General features: G+C 47.1%; 1 long non-coding RNA gene across 2 annotated transcripts in view; it reads left to right on the top strand.

The window, feature by feature from the left end:
- Nucleotides 1-19,846, top strand: part of LOC120371701 — a 72,425-nt gene that overhangs the window by 34,564 nt on the left and 18,015 nt on the right. For both annotated transcript variants that reach the window (XR_005584532.1, XR_005584530.1), the window contains exon 2: nucleotides 5,489-5,582. This is a non-coding gene — a long non-coding RNA (uncharacterized LOC120371701). The remainder of the gene's footprint in view (nucleotides 1-5,488; nucleotides 5,583-19,846) is intronic.

Below are 19,846 nucleotides of genomic sequence, written 5' to 3' on the forward strand. Positions count from 1 at the left end.
ACATGAATTAAGGTTGCATGACTCCTGGAGAAATTCCAGCAGGCATTTATGTCAAGAAGAATTATTTTCCTTTTCCTATTATCCCCTTTATATCTCTTCTACTCTCCTAAACAACCCCCTTCTTCCTTGGCACTGTAAACAGTTGTTACCACTAATACTGCTTTGAAAAGTTGTTTTGCCAACACAGCTGCAGCAAAGGGAACCGCAATCTCCATTGCAGTGACTTTGGTGCAGGTACTGAGGTAATGTGCAAGAACATAAGCCACCATAGTAGTGGTATGTCCTACAACTTAGTAGTTTACCTGAGCTGTTATGGCAGGTATCACCAGGTGGCATTGTTACAGTCTTCCATGATCTCTTTCCTTAGCATGTGAACAAAATGGTCAGTCTTGAGAAGACATGCTCTGCTGGCTTTTTATATGCATGAAGCTGTGTAGTAGTAGTGGTCCCTAGAGACTGTTGTGCATGCAGCACGAGTTTGTTCTCTCATCAGAAACCATAGTAGAGCCCATTTTTTAGGCAGGCAGCTTCCTGGGAACTGGGCATTAGTGTTGGGCTGACTTTCCTGAAAAAAGGATTTACCTCCATGTTGTTTGACCATCTCTGTTCCCAGACTGAGGCATGTGTGTGAATAGAATGAGTTACACTTACAACATACCCACACCCCCACATCACTGCAGTCTCTTCTGCTCAGAAGCCAGCCTGCAATGCTTCAGAATTCTGCTACTGCTCAGCAGAGTAACAGTGCTGGTTTCAAAACTGGACTCCTGTCAGGACAAGGGGAAACACTATAAATAGTATTGGGGAAGAAAAGGATGAGGTTGTATGGTATCTGACTGTCCCAGCCAGGGGCGGCTCCAGAACCCAGCATGCCAAGCGCGTGCTTGGGGTGGCATGCTACAGGGGGGCGCTCTGCCGGTCACTGGGAGGGCGGCAGGCGGCTCCGGTGGACCTCCCGCAGGCGTGCCTGCAGAGGGTCCGCTGGTCCCGCGGCTCCAGTGGACCTCCCACAGGCTTCGGTGGACCTCCCGAAGCCGTGCAGGACCAGCGGACCCTCCACAGGCACGCCTGCAGGAGGTCCACCGGAGCCACGGGACCGGCGACCTGCAGAGCGCCCCCTGAGGCATGCCGCCCTGCTTGGGACGGCGAAATGTCTAGAGCCGCCCCTGGTCCCAGCTTATGAATACCAAACTTTACAAGGAGAATGGAGAAACGGCAGGGAAAGACTACAACCCCTATCTGCTTGTAGCTTCATCCATTTATATAGACCCAACTTCCCCCTCCCAGCTGAATTTCATCTTCCATTAGGCTTCACTGAGCCCTGGCTCTCCTGGAGGTGCAGCCTATAAGGTTAATGGACCCAATTTTACCTGTTCTGCCTTCTGTGAGGTGGACACCCCAACATAATCCTGTATCTCCTTTAGTGCCTGAGCAATCAACCCTATAGCACAGTGCAAGAAATAAAAGTCTGCCCCTCAACTATATCAATTCTCTCTTAATGTCACATGATTCACATTGACACCTTTTGTTATTCTGTCACCTTTTGAGAGTCCTGCAGTATCTTGTTTTAGGACAGAATGCGGCATTCTTCCAGTCCCCTTTATTAAGGTCCCTTCGGAGATAACATGAAACAGGCAGAAAAACACAGAGCACGGTCTAAGGGACAGGGGATTGGACTACAATTCAGGAGGCCTGGCTTCTATTTCCAGTTTGCCACTGACTTGCTGTGAGACTTTGTGTGTCACTTTGCCTCCGTTTCCCTTCCCAGCTTTATGTTGTCCATGTAGATTGCACGCTCTCTTGGCAGGACCTAACTCTTTGTACATCACCTAGTACAGTAGGGCCCACCCAGCTCAACTAGGGTCTCTTTGGGCTTGTCTACACTGTGCTGCAGTGTAGACTATAGAGGGTCTGAATGCAGAGCACACCTGTTGTGCTCTAACTGCCCCATGCGGACACTGCTGGTGCAAACTAAAAGATACCTAGTTTGTGTTAATGTAGTCCTGCAGTCTAGTCTGCAATTCACATCCCTGTAGTCCGCACTGCAGAACGTAGCCTTAGGTACTACTGTAATATAAACAGTAAATTATACTAAGGGGACTGGCTCATGAATTCCATCACTTTCTAAAGTCTAAGCAGCTAGACTTTAAAAGCCCTTAACTTATTGATACATATTAACATGCTTAACTTCAATTTAATGAAGCCTTTTGCCTGGGAATAACAAAAGGTACTCTGCTAAAATCTGATCAAATCAACCAGCTCTTTTTTTTCCCTTGAAATGATGATTGTTCTAGGAAATAAATACTAAAGAATTTTGTGTAAAACTGAGTCAACAGCTCAAATTTCATTCCAAGCAAAGCATGATTACATCAGAGTTCAGTATAGAAGAGGCAGATACAGCATCAGCTTGATAGGGCTAGGAAAGAACATCACAGCACAGCATATCTTCAGGATGCCCTTATCTCGATTCAGAACTTTAAAAGAACATTAATTTTCTGCACTCTCTCTAATCAGCTTATAGCGTTCCCTTTGCTGCACAGGCAGCTGGAATGCTCCAGTGATTAACCAAGTCTCCAAGGTAAACTGAGAACTGGGGGCAAGATTTTGTCTGAAACATCTCAATAAAGCCATCTTCATTCAAAGAAAATTAGAAGAAAAACACAGTGGCAGTTTTATTATCAGAGGAATAATTAAACACGGGAGGGATTTAGCCCTACATCTGAGAAATCAATTGGATCTTCTCATTCTCTCTCTCAATTTACTTTATTACAAGAGTGCTACTGACTCCAAGACATGAAGGTAGAGAATTATTAAAGGCCAAAAAAAGCCTTCATTAAGGCCGTTTGAGTCAAGATCCTAATGCTAATAAAAATCAAGGAGAATCAGAAGTGAGGTTGCCATTCTGTTCTTCACTCACCCTTTGTGCATAGACATTCCAGGTGTCTCATGCTGTGCACACATACATGCTACAGTAGGCGTATGCAGTCCCACTGCACTCAAGTCAGAGACTTTTGCTAGAAATACCACTAGGCAGCACATGTGGCCCAGCACGCCTCATGCACCGATCCAGAGCAATGTGGCCGCTGCCTCCCACTTCGTTCCTTCACACCAATGTCTAGCTAATGTCCAAAGTAGCAGGGAAGGAGGAAGGGTCATAGCATGTATGTGTGCATCATGCATCTCAAAGAACAACAGTTACTGTACAGGTAAGTAACCATTTTTTCCTCCTTCAAGTGATTGTGCACATATACATTTCATGGGAGGTGACTCACGAGCAGTTTCCTTACGGGCGATAGGACTTCAGGTTATTTGACAAAAGACTAACACTGACTTGCCAAAGTTGCCATCATTTCGGGAGGCTTGAGTAATAGAGTAATATCTGCAAAAGGTGTGTTCAGATGACAGCATTGATGCTTTGCAGATAACCACTACAGGGCTATTGCTCAGGAAAACTGATGGAAGTGGACTGAGCCCTGATGAGTGAGCGGTTATCCTTGGGGAAGGAGAGACTTGAGCAATGTCATAGCACAGCTTAATGCAGTCAGAAATCCAAAATGAAATGTGCTGAGCTGTTAGTGGTTGATCTTTGATTCTCTCAGCATAGGCGACAAAGAGTCTGGGAGAGGCTCTGAAGGACTTTGTGCAGCCCAGGTAAAGCTCTGTGAACATCTAAGGTGTGGAGTTTTTTTCAGCTTTGGAAGGGTGGGGCTTTGAGAAAACTACAGGAAGGTGGATGGTTTGATTCAGGTGGAAAGCTGACATTACCTTTGGCATAAATTTAGGGTACCGTCTAAGAGAAACTTTGTCTTTATGAAGACTGTGAAAGGAGGATCCATTAGAAGAGCCTGAAGCCATGAAACTCTCCTTGCAGAAGTGATTGTAACTAAGAATGCAGTCTTCTTAGTTAGTAGTGGCAGAGAAGTTGTTGCCAGAGATTCTAAGCGGGAATCCATTAACCAGGATAGGGTAAGACTTAGATCCATGAAAGTACCAGATCAGTCACAAAGGTGGGTAGACATCAATGAAGCTGTTTAGAAATTTGGAGATCAGGGGTGAAAAAAGACAGAAAAACCATCCACTGGTGGATGTACTGGAGAGATGGAAGCCAAGTGGACTGTCAGAGAACTAAATGAAAGACAGAGGATTTCAGATGCAATAGGTAGTCCAGTATGTGTCAAACCTCAGTGTGATTTGGTGTTAACCATTGAGATTCCACCCAGACAGGGACGGTGCAACCATTTAGGCGACCTAGGCGGTCGCCTAGGGCACTGGCATTTGGGGGGCGCCGGCATTTGGGGGGGCGCCATTTTCTTCGGCAGCGACCGCAGCGATCAGATCTTCGGCTGCCCCAGTCGCCGCTGGCATTTAGGCGGAGGGAGCTGGGGCAAGGGAGAGCAGGGAGGGCCGCCTGCAGCAAGTAAGGTGGGGGGGGCAGCACACAGGGGAACTCCCCGCCCCAGCTCACCCCGCCCCACCTCCTCCCCGAGCACGCCATTGCCGCTTCACTTCTCCCACCTCCCAGGCTTGCAGTGCCTAAGCTGATTGGCACTGCAAGCCTGGGAGGTGGGAGAAGTGAAGCGACCACGGCGTGCTCGGGGAGGAGGCAGGGCAGGGGTGAGCTGCTTCACTTCTCCCGCCTCTCAGGTTTGCGGCACCAATCAGCTTAGGCACCGCAAGCCTGGGAGGTGGGAGAAGTGAAGCAGCCACGGCATGCTCGGGGTGCTCGTGCTCATGCATGGAGCAGGGGTGAGCTGGGACGGGGGGGGTGCCTCAGGGCAGAGGGTGGGCAGCTGCCACAAGGGGGCGCCTCAGGGTGGACGGGGGGAGCTGCTGCGGGGGGGGCGCCTCAGGGTGGGGCGTGGGGTGGGGGAGGGTGCAAGGTGGAAGTTTCGCCTAGGGCGCAAAACATCCTTGCACCGGCCCTGCACCCAGACCAAAAACTTTTTCCACTTTGCTGCATATGTGGGTCTGATGGATTCTTTCTGCTGTTTACCAAGATGGCTTGACCATCACGGGAGCATAATTATTGTGAGTATGGAACCAGACATCTTCTGTGCAGTGAAGTGGAGAGTTTGGAGGTTGGGATGCAGAGACTTGCTGTGGTTTTGAGACAGGAGAGCCTCAACTAGGGGTAAAATTATAGGTGACCAGATGGAGAGCCGATGTAGGTTCCATGAACCAATATAGTCTTGGCTAGGTATGCAAATCAGCATGTCGAGTGAATGCCTGTTCAGTCAATATATCAAGTGGGGCCAGGCCCACAGACAGCAGAGGTGAAGTCTGGCATGTAAAGTCATGTACGTACATGAGGCCATGTAACCCAGTAGTTGTAGACAGGAGTGAGTTGTTGTCCATGGGTTGGACTTGAGGCTTTTGGACAGAGAGATTATGGACTGAAACCTGTGGATAGGGAGGTACACCAGGGTGGTTGTGGCACTGACATCTGCATCTTTTGCACCGATTGTAACTTCAATTTGTCTACATTTAGTTTCAGGCCCAGATGAGAGAACAGCTGATAAGGTGACAAGGTTGCTGTTCTGGACTTGAGTGCTTGATCTTCCATGAACTAGCCAATCATCCAGGTAAGAAAATATTTGGACGCAAGACAGTACAGATGGGCTGCTACTACCACCATACATTTGGTGAATACCCTTGGAGCCAACAATAAACCAAAGGGATTTGGTTGTAGTTGTAGCCTGCTTTGAACCGAAGACACTTCCTGTAGTCAGGATGTATTGCCACGTGAAAATAAGCATCGTGCAAATCATGGACAGCACACCAATCTCCAGTCTCTAGGGAGAGGATACTGGCAGCAAGGGAGACACTTGAGCATCTATGTCTATGACTAGACCTTGACTCAGCACGGGAGGACTTTCTGGAAGCTTTCTTATAAAAGGGAAGATCAGGATTTCCATTGCCTGTCAGAGTTGGATGAGCACTTTGAGGAGGCTGCTGGGGAGGACGAAGAATGGTGTTTCCCCCCTGGATTTGTGCTTAGAAGCTGGAGCAGTCAGAGAGACACTCCTTGTTGACACAGAGTCAGTCGTCTCATTACTGGAATCCAATTCAAAAGAGGGATGCATTGTTTCCTCCATAAGGTGGACTTTGAGGTGGAAATCCCTCAATTTCTTAGTTCTGGTAGGGAAGGAGGTACAAATAGAACACTTGTCCCTCACATGCCCTTCCCAAAGACAAATTAAGCAGCTTTTATGCCTAGCTGTGACTGGGATAACGGTGCTGCTCATGGCACCCTGCTAAAACCCTGGTGATTTTTTTCATCCTAAATCCCCTACTCTCTTGAAATTACAGAAACTAAACTAACTTCATTAACTTACACTAAGACTAAACTATCTACAACTACCCACAATACAAATGTTTAAAAAGCGGGCGAACTGAAGCTAAAAAGCAACAAGTACTCCAACTCTCACCATGTGTGGTAAGAAGAAATTGAGAGGGGGCAGCAAACACTCCCTTTTTATGCCCTGGGCTTGGCACATGAGGACAGCAGAACTTATATATGATGGGACAAGTTCTGCATTGGCTTAAATCCCTGTAATGGGGTGGGACTCACCGCCTGGCACCTCCTGCTGGTGACGCCGGGAATTAGGTCTGTCCAGTGGAGCGCCCCCTCCTGGTGGTGTCCCATCCGTCATTCTGCCCTCTCTTGCTGTCTCTGGACCCACGTTGCTGCCTGCTCGGCGGCATCCTCTTCGAGGCCACTGCCCTCCGGCAGTGCCCCTTAGTCCATCTGCACCCCCTTCCGGGGGTCGGTGATCAGCAGTCCTATGCCCCAGCCACTATGTCCAACCACCCTCTGAGTCCAGTCCCTCTTGTCGGGGATCTGGCGTAGTATAATGGCCGCTCCCTAGGGCCACTGGCTGGGTGTACTGCAAGGAGGAAGAGGAGGACTCAGGCCCACCCTGTACTCTGGCTCCCGGCCCAGGGACCCTCTGGCATCAGCCTCGCTGTCTTCCTTCTCTCTCCTCCTCTGTCTGCTTCCCTGGGCCGCTTCCCCTACGGCCCCTTGCACCCGCTAAGCCCTTCCCTTCAGGGCCTGCAGCCTGGCGGCTATGGGCTCAAGCTCTCTAGCCTCCCCGAGCCCTGGCCAGCACTGCGCTGTTCGCGGTGCTAGTCTCCACCCTTGGAGACTGACCTTCCCCTCTCGAAGGCCTGGGACAGACTGACTGCTCCCTTCCTGAGCAGCCTTTCTATATGTCTGAGCCTGGCCCTGATTGGCTGTCTCCAAACTGGGCCCTGATTGGCTCACAATAAGCCCTTCTTTGATTGGCTCCCTGTCTGTGCAGGCACCCTGGCCTGCCGCAGCCCACTCTCACAGGGAGTGGGGCAGTCCACCCCACTACAATCCCCATGCAAACACTTTGATGTTAGAGGTCACAAGAAGTGACGTTTAGAGCAATATGAGTCAGGCTTATTCTCCAATGAGTCATTATAGTTAATATTTAATATTTGTATTACTATAGTGCCTCAGAGTCCTATTCATTAACCAGGACCCCATCACATTACACTGGTCTACAATTTTTGAGAAGTCGTCTGCTTCAGAGATAAAATGTGCTATTTATTATGTATTTTGATGTGCTGAATTCAAATATGACAATTAAAACAACTGATTGGCTACTGTTTCTAATATATTTAAGTTTTTACATTTTATGTCTATGTATATTGTGTAGATAGTAGAGTTTTAATCATAAATTGTAAACCTAGGTCTTTTCATGTGTTTATGGTTGCTTTACATGATAATATTTCACCTGTCCTGTTTATGTAACACTTTAAAAATCAGCAAAAGGGTTATATAAATAAAATTTATTATGAAACAAAAGGCAAAAAACTATTATGTACATAGTTTAGTCCTATTCAGTGTCTACTCGGCGCTTCTTGGCTTGTCTCTTGTATTCATTAAATGGAGCATCTCTTGTCACTGTCCAGCAATAGTCTGCAAGCATTGATGGGCTCCATTTGCCCTGATAGCGTTTCTCCATTGTTGCAATGTCCTGGTGAAATCGCTCGCCGTGCTCGTCGCTCACTGCTCTGCAGTTCGGTGGAAAAAAATCTAGATGAGAGTGCAAAAAATGTATCTTTAGTGACATGTTGCAACCAAGGCTTTTGTATGCCTTGAGGAGGTTTTCCACCAACAACCTGTAGTTGTCTGCCTTGTTGTTTCAGAGAAAATTTATTGCCACTAACTGGAAGGCTTTCCATGCAGTCTTTTCCTTGCCACGCAGTGCATGGTCAAATGCATCATCTCGAAGAAGTTCACGAATCTGAGGACCAACAAAGACACCTTCCTTTATCTTAGCTTCACTTAACCTTGGAAATTTTCCATGGAGGTACTTGAAAGCTGCTTGTGTTTTGTCAATGGCCTTGACAAAGTTCTTCATCAGACCCAGCTTGATGTGTAAGGGTGGTAACAAAATCTTCCTTGATTCAACAAGTGGTAGATGCTGAACACTTTTCCTCCCAGGCTCCAATGACTGTCAGAGTGGCCAATCTTTCTTGATGTAGTGAGAATCTCTTGCACGACTATCCCATTCGCAGAGAAAACAGCAGTACTTTGTGTATCCAGTCTGCAGACCAAGCAAGAGAGCAACAACCTTCAAATCGCCACAAAGCTGCCACTGATGTTGGTCATAGTTTATGCACCTCAAAAGTTGTTTCATGTTGTCATAGGTTTCCTTCATATGGACTGCATGACCAACTGGAATTGATGGCAAAACATTGCCATTATGCAGTAAAACAGCTTTAAGACTCGTCTTCGATGAATCAATGAACAGTCTCCACTCATCTGGATCGTGAACGATGTTGAGGGCTGCCATCACACCATTGATGTTGTTGCAGGCTACAAGATCACCTTCCATGAAGAAGAATGGGACAAGATCCTTTTGACGGTCACGGAACATGGAAACCCTAACATCACCTGCCAGGAGATTCCACTGCTGTAGTCTGGAGCCCAACAGCTCTGCCTTACTCTTGGGTAGTTCCAAATCCCTGACAAGGTCATTCAGTTCACCTTGTGTTATGAGGTGTAGTTCAGAGGAGGAGGATGGGAGAAAATGTGGGTCCTGTGACATTGATGGTTCAGGACCAGAAGTTTCATCCTCTTCCTCGTCTGACTCAAGTGAGAATGATTCTGGTGCATCAGGAACCAGCAGCCCTTCTCCGTGGGGTACTGGGCGTATAGCTGATGGAATGTTTGGATAATGCACAGTCCACTTTTTCTTCTTTGACACACCTTTCCCAACTGGAGGCACCATGCAGAAGTAACAATTGCTGGTATGATCTGTTGGCTCTCTCCAAATCATTGGCACTGCAAAAGGCATAGATTTCCTTTTCCTGTTCAACCACTGGCGAAGATTTGTTGCACAAGTGTTGCAGCATATGTGTGGGGCACACCTCTTGTCCTGATCTCCAGTTTTGCAGCCAAAATAAAGGTGATAGGCTTTCTTAACCATAGTGGTTATACTGTGCTTTTGTGATGCAAAAGTCACTTCACCACAAACATAGCAGAAGTTATCTGCACTGTTCACACAAGTACGAGGCATCTCTGCTCACTTTGGCTAAACAGAAATGTGTCCCTTTGCAAAATCAAACACTGACAAATAAGAGAGCATGACACTGTATGATTTCTAGAGCTGATACAGGGCAATCTGTTCAGCAGAGTGATGTAAGCTTCGTTATGATTGCATCATCCATTCGTTATTCTAGGAATAACACGATGCAATTCATATAATGTATGACGCAATACCAGCTTCAGATTGCATCATTCATTGTTTTGCCTAAAAAGCAAGTACTGTCCAAACCCAGTCATAGATTTATTCATAGATCCAGTCAAAGATGTATTTTAGTCATTTCTGGTTTAAATTGAGATCCCTTCCCTTTATACCTCACTTATCCTCCGCTATTCCCAAGTCAGGGGTCGTATATACTGACCCAATAGCATATATTGAAAACTAGAGCCAATCAACAATTTTAAGCATCATTTTCGTTCTCAGTGACCCAGAATTAGTAAAGTTGGACTTCATTTATTTCAGAAGCATTTTGGCTGTAGAGCAGTGATTATCAGAGTTGGCATTTTTATATTAGTTTCCTTTATTAGGAGCAAATAATGACCAAACCTTGTCCAGATTTTCATTTGGGTGGTACACAATTTGAGTCAGAGCAGAATTTAACCCTGTTCTATTCAGGTTCTTGTACAGCCTCCAGCACTGTAGTTTGAGAGCACCGCAGAAGTGCACTAAGCCATGTGACTAGTACCTATCAAGTGTGATTCTCTTCATCACCTCAGGGGAAGTCATTTGGAAACTGTAGTGTCCTATATTACCTATACTGTTTATATTAGCAACACTTAGTTGAAGAAGTGAAACTTGGACTTCGAGAGGAAGGTGATAAGGTTTGTGGGAGCTCTTAGGTCTTGTCGGAGTTTGTTCCACAGTCTTGAACTACCCCCCAAGAAAGTTCTGCACAAACAAGCTTTAGCCTAAGTTGGGAAAACATGCCATAGAAATACTACTATGCAAATTCATAATGAACTCCATGGGATTTTGAATAATATATTTAAACTGGACAGATGCTATTTCATATTTCTCATCATTCCAGGTCATATTGTATTAACAGAAGCATCAAAATGTAAATCTCCTAGGGCCAAATCCTACTTGCCTCCAGCTCTGTACAAGTCACAGCTCCTAGTTAGAGGAAATTACAACCATTTATATTCACGGCTAGAATAAAATGCTGTAGCTGACATTCCACCTATGGATTTTGCGCCTCTCCACCTTTTTCCACCCTCCACTACTGACAACAATTCCTTTGTGTGCCTGCACAAGGGTTGATTTTCCAAGTTATATAGGTCAAGTCCCTAAAGGGAAAATTTTGCCCTCTGATGCATGCACGTGGCTAACTTGATTTGAAGATATGTGCATGCATCCACAGGCAGAATTTGTCTCTATGTGCCGGTCAAATTTTATTTATAAAATTTTGTTCAAGTCAATTAGTCCTTTTTTAGTGAAAAAGTAACAAAAGCAGCATATGAAGTTGCACTCAGTTTGTTTTTAACCCAACTAATATTTGCAGAAGAGTTCAAGGGAAAAACTGCAGTATGGTCTGATAACTCATATCTCCATATGTAGCCAGAGAAGCATAGGCCCCAATCCTTGAAGAACATCCTTGCTAACAAATCTTGCTCCTCCACAAAGTTTTATTGAAGTCATTGAAGCTTCATGCAGGGGTTAAGCTACACAGGACTCAAATAGCTGTAGGCCTTATTGTCTGTTGTATTCATTTAGATGGAATAAATGGGCCAAAGATATTCACATAATCCAGTTACTGTCCAACAAGCAAGTTTTGGGGTTTGGTATAGAAAGATCTCCACCTACTTAGTACCATGGCAAACATCCTATTAAAAATCCTTTTAACCTTTTAGTAAAGATACAGGAAAGGAGGGAAACAAGTTAAAGCATTTGAAATATAAAGTATTAATTAAGGCTTTCATTTTAACAAATCTCTTAGATGGCATCAGAGATAGCAATAAGCATCCTTGGGGAAAGAGAGAAGTTAGTTGAGATGGGCTGGAGCTGTTGCTAAAGTCCAATCCCATTTCATCTCAGGCAGTGTCTGGGATTCAGCTGGAGCCGCTGGGGTGGTGATGTCATCTGCGTCACTCTAACCAGCCCAGTCTGGTGAGGACACCCCTCACAGTCAGGATGAGTGAGGCCCAGCATCCCAGGAAAGGTGAGAGTGGCAGCCATGATAGTGAAGCTCACTCCAGCAGACTCCATCTGTTTCAGTATTCCCCTCCTCCCTCCCCCCTCCCCGTAAAATCTCTTCCTTTAAGGACCCAAAAAGGGAGTGATGGGTGGAATAGCCCATCCCCTCATTATCAGGTTCACCAACTGGCCCTAATATCCGACACATCCCTTTTGGCTCATTAATTTCTGGACCCACATTTTCTTGTTTACCAGGCATGATTTTAACACACTCATGCCATGAGTTATATTAGGAGAGTAAATTCATAGGCCCAATTATCACAGGGGTGCCCCCAGGTGGAAATACTCCACCCAAAGGAGAGGAAACTATAGATTTCAACTCTGAAGTCTTCTATCAAGTAAGAGGTGGAGGTGCCCTCCCATGGAGGAGGCAGAGGGCAGACCCATTTCCCCTAAAAAGGCAGGGGGATTCCACACCACAGAGGGCACACAGCACAAGTTAGAACAGCTTCAGCCTGCACTGAGTTGTGTTTGCAGGCTAGCAGGGACTCCTGATTACCCACCCTGCCCCACATGTGCCAGCCTGAGCCTGCCAACTCCAGAGTGCTAACCGGGTCACTAAGTGCCAGAAAGCTTTACAAAACATTTTTAAAAGTTAATGTAACAAATGGAGAAAACTATTTAACCTCTTCTTTCCTGGTCCTAGCCAGTACTTTCACATTGCAGTATGATCTTGTCCACCAGGAGTTCAGGATCTAGCCCACTAACCATCATGCAGGGCCCAAATCATAATCTGAAGGGAGTCTGGGATAGAAATCTGTGCTGTGTGCCCTCAGTGCGGGTGGTCAAGAGTTAATATAAAAATTACTTTGCCGTGATATCTATTAAAGCCTAATTGCCCTACAAGCATGCACAAAGCATCAAACTGCATCAGAGACTGCATCAGAGACTAACATGAACAAATCTGCAGTATTTTAATTCTCCATCTTAATTTAAGAGGAGCATTTGTGATTTAGAGGCACAGTCCTAGTGATTTTCAATGGGGGCTTGTATTCCAAAATCTTCCCCATACTGGCTGTAAATTAAAAAGTACCCACGATTTCATTCACCTTCCTGAGATCCTATTGTTAGGAAACAAAAGTTCCAGGTATGTTGCATTTTCCCATGTAACTTGCAGGTTTATGTACCAGAAGAGGGGGAAATAGGTGAGATAAAGCGAATACTGGTTTTGTACATTTTGAATCTCTACATAGAAAAGCCAATACTTGGTTTCTAGGCATTTTTTAGCCACAGGCTTTTTTTTTTTTTAAACTGGGGTTGGGGGTTATTTAATGCTTGACTAGTTGCACTAATAGAACTGCACCACGCTATCTGAATTAGATTTGCCTACTTGTGAACATCAGTGTCTGGAACTGTTGAGCTAATCTGAATTAACCTATACAGTGGGAATACACTAGAGTCCATGAATACAGGATGACATTAAACATAGATTCCCATCGAGCTAGAATTAACTTTATATTCTGTCATCTTTGTACAGAAAGGGGGAGGGAAGGAAAGAAAGTTAATTCAAAAATCGATCAAACAGGAAAAAGTACACCCAAGCTGCACTTGGATTTAAAGGCAACGTTTTATAACTATAGTCTAAGACTTTTTGTAGTAAAACTCCCAACTGCAGAAGGCTTTTTGCCCTTTCTTGACATTATAAGTAATAAGGATTACATTGAAAAAGTCACAGTTCCTAGCAGTTTGAGGTTTTGTCTGGGCGAAATCCCAGGTGAATGATTGAACCCTGCTGGGAGGAACTGAATCTAAGCAGAAGGATGGTACATAACTGATTACCGTACTAAGCAGGCAGATGAAGTGAAAATGCACAGGGCACTAAACTTACTGGAAAGTAAAATGTGACAAGATCTGCTTACCTTCAATGCAGTCCAAGTGGATATGAAGTGTCTCAGTTGTGATCTACTACTGAGTGGTGCTCTATGTGAAACAGTCAGGGAAGGGGGTTCATTCTAATTCCTGTTAGACAAATGGCCACGTCACTAAAAGCTGTATCCAAATTGCAACTTTTCTTGCAAGGCCTCAGAGACTAATGAATGAAATCCTCAAATTCCTCTGCAGTCTGAGGCATATTGGTGGAATCTTGCATTGCTGCTCCTTATGCTATATTTGTTCTGTGGGGAAACAAAGGAATTATATTAATTCAATCTATCTGCTATTAGTAAGCCAACCTGCTTTCTTTCACAAATACAAATGCCCTGTGTTTTAACCACAAGATCATGCCTCTCTTAGCAAGAAAGCCACTGTTTTCTGCTGTACAGTGACCATACAGAACAGATAAGTGGTGGAGTGATCTTCAGAAGATTTCCATATTGAAGAATGAGTTGTATTTGTTTGCGGTACTAATTCCGTACAGCAATCATGAAGACCGATCATCTTATGGTAAGGCACTGGACTGGGCCTGGGGAGACCTGCGCTTAGCTGCCACCCTTCCCTTGTCTTGGTGACTCATCCCCCACCATCATCATCACCATAAAGCCAGGGGCAGCGGGGGAGGACTGCAGGGAGCAGCTAGCCAGAGACTCCAGCCCATAGGAGCAGAAGCAGCCAAAGCAGGGACTTCTGGACATTCATTCAGACAACTTTCTACCATTTTGACTTGATTTTCTCTGGCCTGTGCTAATCGATTGTTTGTTACAGCCCTCTCCTTCCCTGACCATCTCTTCACCTCTGCTTCACTCCGTATCTACCCCTCTTACTCTCCAAAGTAAACCCACCAAAAAATCATGGAACTTACACAACATTTTCTGCCATCCCATTTTTCACTCTGCTTGTAGGTTCCATCATTTCCCCTGCTCTTTGTGTATCTGGTCTATTTAGATTATCAGCCCATCTATTACTGTCTGTGCAGTGCCTAGCTTGATGGGGCCACATTCTTGGTTGGCCCTTAGGCACTGCCATAATAAACGTGATGAATAGGTGTTACTGAAATACAAATTACAGTATCTCTGCTACCATTTGCAACTGCTATGACATTATACACATTCCACTCCTATTTGCAACTGGAAGCGACTGGCATGTCCCTGGTGGGCCCTAGGCGCAGGGGTGATCAGGGAAGCTGGGGAACCCTGGCCAGTGGGAGCTGCGGGGGCAGGGCCTGCAGGCAGCATGCACCACACAGAGCCCCCAGCCCCTTTGCCTAGGAGCTGAACATGGCGGCCGCTTCTGGGAGCAGCACGTAGCAGGGCAGACAGGGAGTCTGCCTTAGCCCTGCTGCACCACAGACTGGGAGCCGCCTGAGATAAGCGCTGCCCGGCTGGACCCTGTACACCCTGTCCCAGGTCGGAACCCCCTCCCTCACCCTAACTCCCTCCCATAGCCCGCACCCCTACCCACACCCAACCCCCCTGCCCCAGCCCAGAGCCCCCTGTACCCCAAACCCCTCATCTCCAGTCCCACCCCAGAGCCCACACCCCCAGCTAGACCCCACACCCGCTTCTGCACCCCAACTCCCCGTCCCTGCCCCAGCCTGGTGCCCCATCCCACACACTGAACCCCTCATTTATGGCCCCACCCCAGAGCCTAGGGGAAGCCCTGCGCCTCTGTGCCCCCCCCCCACAGGGCTGGCGCCGCTAGCACCAGCTTGCCCTGCTGCGGGCGGAAGCCCTGAACCTCTGCAACCCCTCAGGGCTGTGTGTGGCCCACAACTGATTTTTTCTGTGTGTCAGTGACCCCTGATCTAGACCATCCCTGACAGGTGTTTGTCTAACCTGCTCTTAAAAATCTTCAGTGATGGAGATTCCACAACCTCCCTAGGCAATTTATTCCAGTGTTTAACCACCCTGACAGGAAGTTTTTCCTAATGTCCAACCTAAACCTCCCTTGCTGCAATTTAATCCCGTTGCTTCTTGTCCTGTCCTCAGAGGTAAGAAGAACAATTTTTCTCCCTCCTCCTTGTGACCACCTTATATGTACTTGAAAACTGTTATCACGTCCCCTCTCAGTCTTCTCTTCTCCAGACTAAATAAACCCATTTTTTTCAATCTTCTCTCATAGGTCATGTTTTCTAGACCTTTAATCATTTTTGTTGCTCTTGTCTGGCCTTTCTCCAATTTGTCCACATCTTTCCTGAAATGTGGTGCCCAGAACTGGACACAACATTCCAGTTGAGGCCTAATCAACACAGAGTTGAGCAGAATTACTTCTTGTGTCTTACTTACAACACTCCTACTAATACATTCCAGAATAATGTTTGCCTTTTTTTTGCAACAGTGTAACGCTGTTGATTCATATTTACTTTGTAATTCCCAATGATCCCCAGATCCCTTTCCACAGTACTCCTTCCTAAGCTGTAGTGTAGACATAGCCTTAGAGAATGGTAAAAATTTTACACTTTCATTTTCCCTTTTGCCACTCTAATTTTTCAGAATTTCTCCAATTTAGGAAACATTTCAATGGAAAAAGTGAAAAATCCCTGGACATTATTCAGTGCCAAAAAGAGAGGGGAATGTGAGAAATTAAAATTTGAAATTTTGAACATTATGGCTTAAAAAAGTGACAATTTGAATTCAAAATGAAACAAATTAACATTTTAATTTTGGTTTAAAATCTACCTTCAAAGATGTAATAAAAGCTACATTTTTCTACAAAAACTTGTTTTCACCAAAATCATATTTTTCAAATTCAAATTTTCAACCAGTTTTATTTACAATATGCACTTCTCTTTTCCTGTCAAGAAAACTTGTTAGATACTAGCCAGCAGTCAAGATAAACCTTTCATAGCTAATGAAGAGCATTTGCCCAGAGTAGCAGCATCCGTATAGCATGTGAACGGACACCACATATGGATTGTTCCACTTTAGTTTCTTGCCATGTGAGTGGAAAATGTAACCCCAAGACTGCGCAATAAGTGTGGTGCTAAGAGGGCTAAAGAATTAGTGCCTGGGAAAAGCCAGCTTGTAGAAATCAGTCATTTTTCCTCCAGACACAAGCAAAAAAAAAATCTGGAGCCAAATATAGCTATTTGTTCCTCTTGGCTGATTTAAAAAAACAAAACAAAACAAAACTGATTTTTTTCTTCATCTTTCAGTTTTATAATAAAATTCCCTTCCAGGCTGAGAATCAGCCTGCAGGGGCTTTTTACAGTAAAGTGATCATAACACCCTGAAATGCTGAAACAATCTTTAGCTCTTGCATTGCAAATGCAGCTCTATACCCTAATTCAGTGGTTCCCAAACTTGCTCTGCCGCTTGTGCAGGGAAAGCCCCTGGTGGGCCGGGCCAGTTTGTTTACCTGCCACATCCGCAGGTCCGGCCGATCACGGCTCGCTGCTCCATGCCAATGGGAGCTGCTGGAAGCGGCGCGGGCCGAGGGATGTACTTGCCGCTGCTTCCAGAATCTCCCATTGGCCTGGAGCAGCAAACTGCGGCCACTGGGAGCCACGATCGGCCGAACCTGCAGACGTGGCAGGTAAACAAACCTACCCGGCCCACCAGGGGCTTTCCCTGCACAAGTGGCAGAACAAGTTTGGAAACCACTGCCCTAACTAAGGGCAGCCAAATGCAAACATCGAAAGCAAGGGGGAAGGGAAAAGCTTAGAGGAAAATAAACAACCACATCAGTGGAAAAAGTCCATGTTTGCTATTAGACAGGCTACCCTTTCATCTGAAAGAGGGCATAAAGCTATATGTACATGTGAGCTACAAAAGGGGAAAAAGACGGTTACTCACCTTTGTAACTGTTGTTCTTCGAGATGTGTTGCTCATATCGATTCCAATTAGGTGTGCGCGCGCCGCGTGCACGTTCGTCGGAAGACTTTTACCCTAGCAACACTCGGTGGGTTGGTTGGGCGCCCCCTGGAGTGGCGCCGCTATGGCACCGGATATATACCCCTGCCGACCCATCCGCCCCTCAGTTCCTTCTTGCCGGCTACTCCGACAGTGGGGAAGGAGGGCGGGTTTGGAATGGATATGAGCAACACATCTCATAGACTCATAGACTTAAGGTCAGAAGGGACCATTATGGTCATCTAGTCTGACCTCCTGCACAATGCAGGCCAGAGAATCTCACCCATCTCGAAGAACAACAGTTACAAAGGTGAGTAACCGTCTTTTCTTCTTCAAGTGCTTGCTCATATCAATTCCAATTAGGTGATTCCCAAGCCTTACCTAGGCGGTGGGGTCGGAGTGAGATGTCGCAGAATGCAAAACTTCTGAGCCAAAGACTGCATCATCTCTGGAATGTTGGACCAGAGCATAATGTGAAGCAAAGGTGTGGACCGAAGACCAGGTAGCCGCACAACATATCTCCTGGATAGGTACACGAGACAGGAAGGTGGCAGATGAAGCCTGAGCCCTGGTAGAATGTGCGGTGAGGTGGCTCGAGGGTACATGAGCCAAGTCGTAACAAGTACGGATACATGCCATTACCCACGATGAGATCCTCTGGGATGAGACAGGTAGACCCTTCATTTGGTCTGCCACTGCGACGAAGAGCTGGGGCGTTTTACAAAATGATTTTGTCCGCTCGATATAAAATGCGAGCATTCTACGGACGTCCAGGGAGTGCAATTGTTGCTCCCATCGTGATGAGTGCGGCTTCGGGAAGAAGACCGGAAGGAAGATATCCTGGTTGACATGGAATGCCGATACCACTTTAGGGAGGAATGCTGGGTGTGGACCGGGGGGCCGGCTCCAGACCCCAGCGCGCCAAGCATGCGCTTGGGGCGGCATCCCAGCGGGAGGGTGGCAGGCAGCTCCGGCGGACCTCCTGCAGGCATGCCTGCGGAAGGTCCGCTGGGACCGCAGCTCCGGTAGACCTCCTGCAGACGTGCCTGCGGAGGGGCCGCTGGTCCCGCGGCTCCGGTGGAGCATCCACGGGCATGCCTGCGGAAGGTTCACCGGAGCCGCGGGGCCAGCGGACCCTCCACAGGCACGTCTGCAGGAGGTCCACCGGAGCCGCGGGACCGGCAACCGCTAGAGCGCCCCCCGCGGCGTGCCGCCCTGCTTGGGGCAGCAGAAATCCTAGAGCCGCCCCTGGTGTGGATGTAACTGCACCTTGTCCTTGTGGAACACACTATACGGTGGGTCCACCGTGAGAGCCCGAAGCTCAGAGACTCGCCTAGCCAATGTAATGGCTACGAGAAAAGCTGTCTTCCAGGACAGGTATAGCAAGGAGCATGTTGCCAACGGCTCAAATGAGGGAAACATAAGTCTGGTTAGAACCAGGCTGAGGTCCCATGTTGGGGCGGGGCGTCGTACTTGTGGGTATAGGCGCTCCAGGCCCTTAAGAAATCTAGAGACCATAGGGTGTGAGAACACGGAGCGGCCACTCCCCCCTGGATGGAAGGTAGAGATGGCCGCCAAGTGTACCCGCAACGAAGATACCGCCAGGCCCTCCTGTTTGAGGGACCAGAGGTAATCCAAGATGGTTGGGATTGAGGCCTCAGTGGAGGTAACACTGTGTGTCCTGCAGCAGCAGGAGAAACGCTTCCATTTGGCCAGATACGTTGACCGGGTGGAAGGCTTCCTGCTACCCAGGAGTACTTGCTGTAATGAGGCAGAACAATGCAACTCTGACTGGTTTAGCCATGCAGCAGCCATGCCTTGAGGTGAAGGGCCTGCAGGTCTGGATGGCAAAGACTGCCGTGGTCCTGCGTTATAAGGTCTGGGTGGAGTGGCAGGGTAATCGGGTTGGCTAGTGACAGATGGAGTAGCATGGTGTACCAGTGCTGCCTGGGCCACGCTGGAGCGATCAAGATTAGGTGCGCTCTGTCCCTGTGGAGTTTCAGCAGGACCTTGTGAACCAGCGGAAATGGCGGGAAGGCATAAAGCAGCCGGTTCATCCACGGCATCAGGAATGCGTCCGAGATCGACCCCGGTGAGAGGCCTTGGAAGGAGCAGAACATCTGGCATTTCCTGTTCTCGCGGGAAGCAAACAGGTCTCTGTGGGGAAATCCCCACCTCTGGAAAACCGAATGAATAACATCCGGGCGTATCGACCACTCATGGCAGAGGAATGACCTGCTCAGTCGATCCGCCAGAATGTTCCGAACCCCCGGGAGAAAGGACGCTACTAGGTCTATCGAGTGGGCTATGCAAAAGTCCCAGAGTCTGATGGTCTCCTGACAA

The sequence above is a fragment of the Mauremys reevesii genome, linkage group 9, assembly GCF_016161935.1.
Source record: "Mauremys reevesii isolate NIE-2019 linkage group 9, ASM1616193v1, whole genome shotgun sequence".
Taxonomy (NCBI): domain Eukaryota; kingdom Metazoa; phylum Chordata; order Testudines; family Geoemydidae; genus Mauremys; species Mauremys reevesii.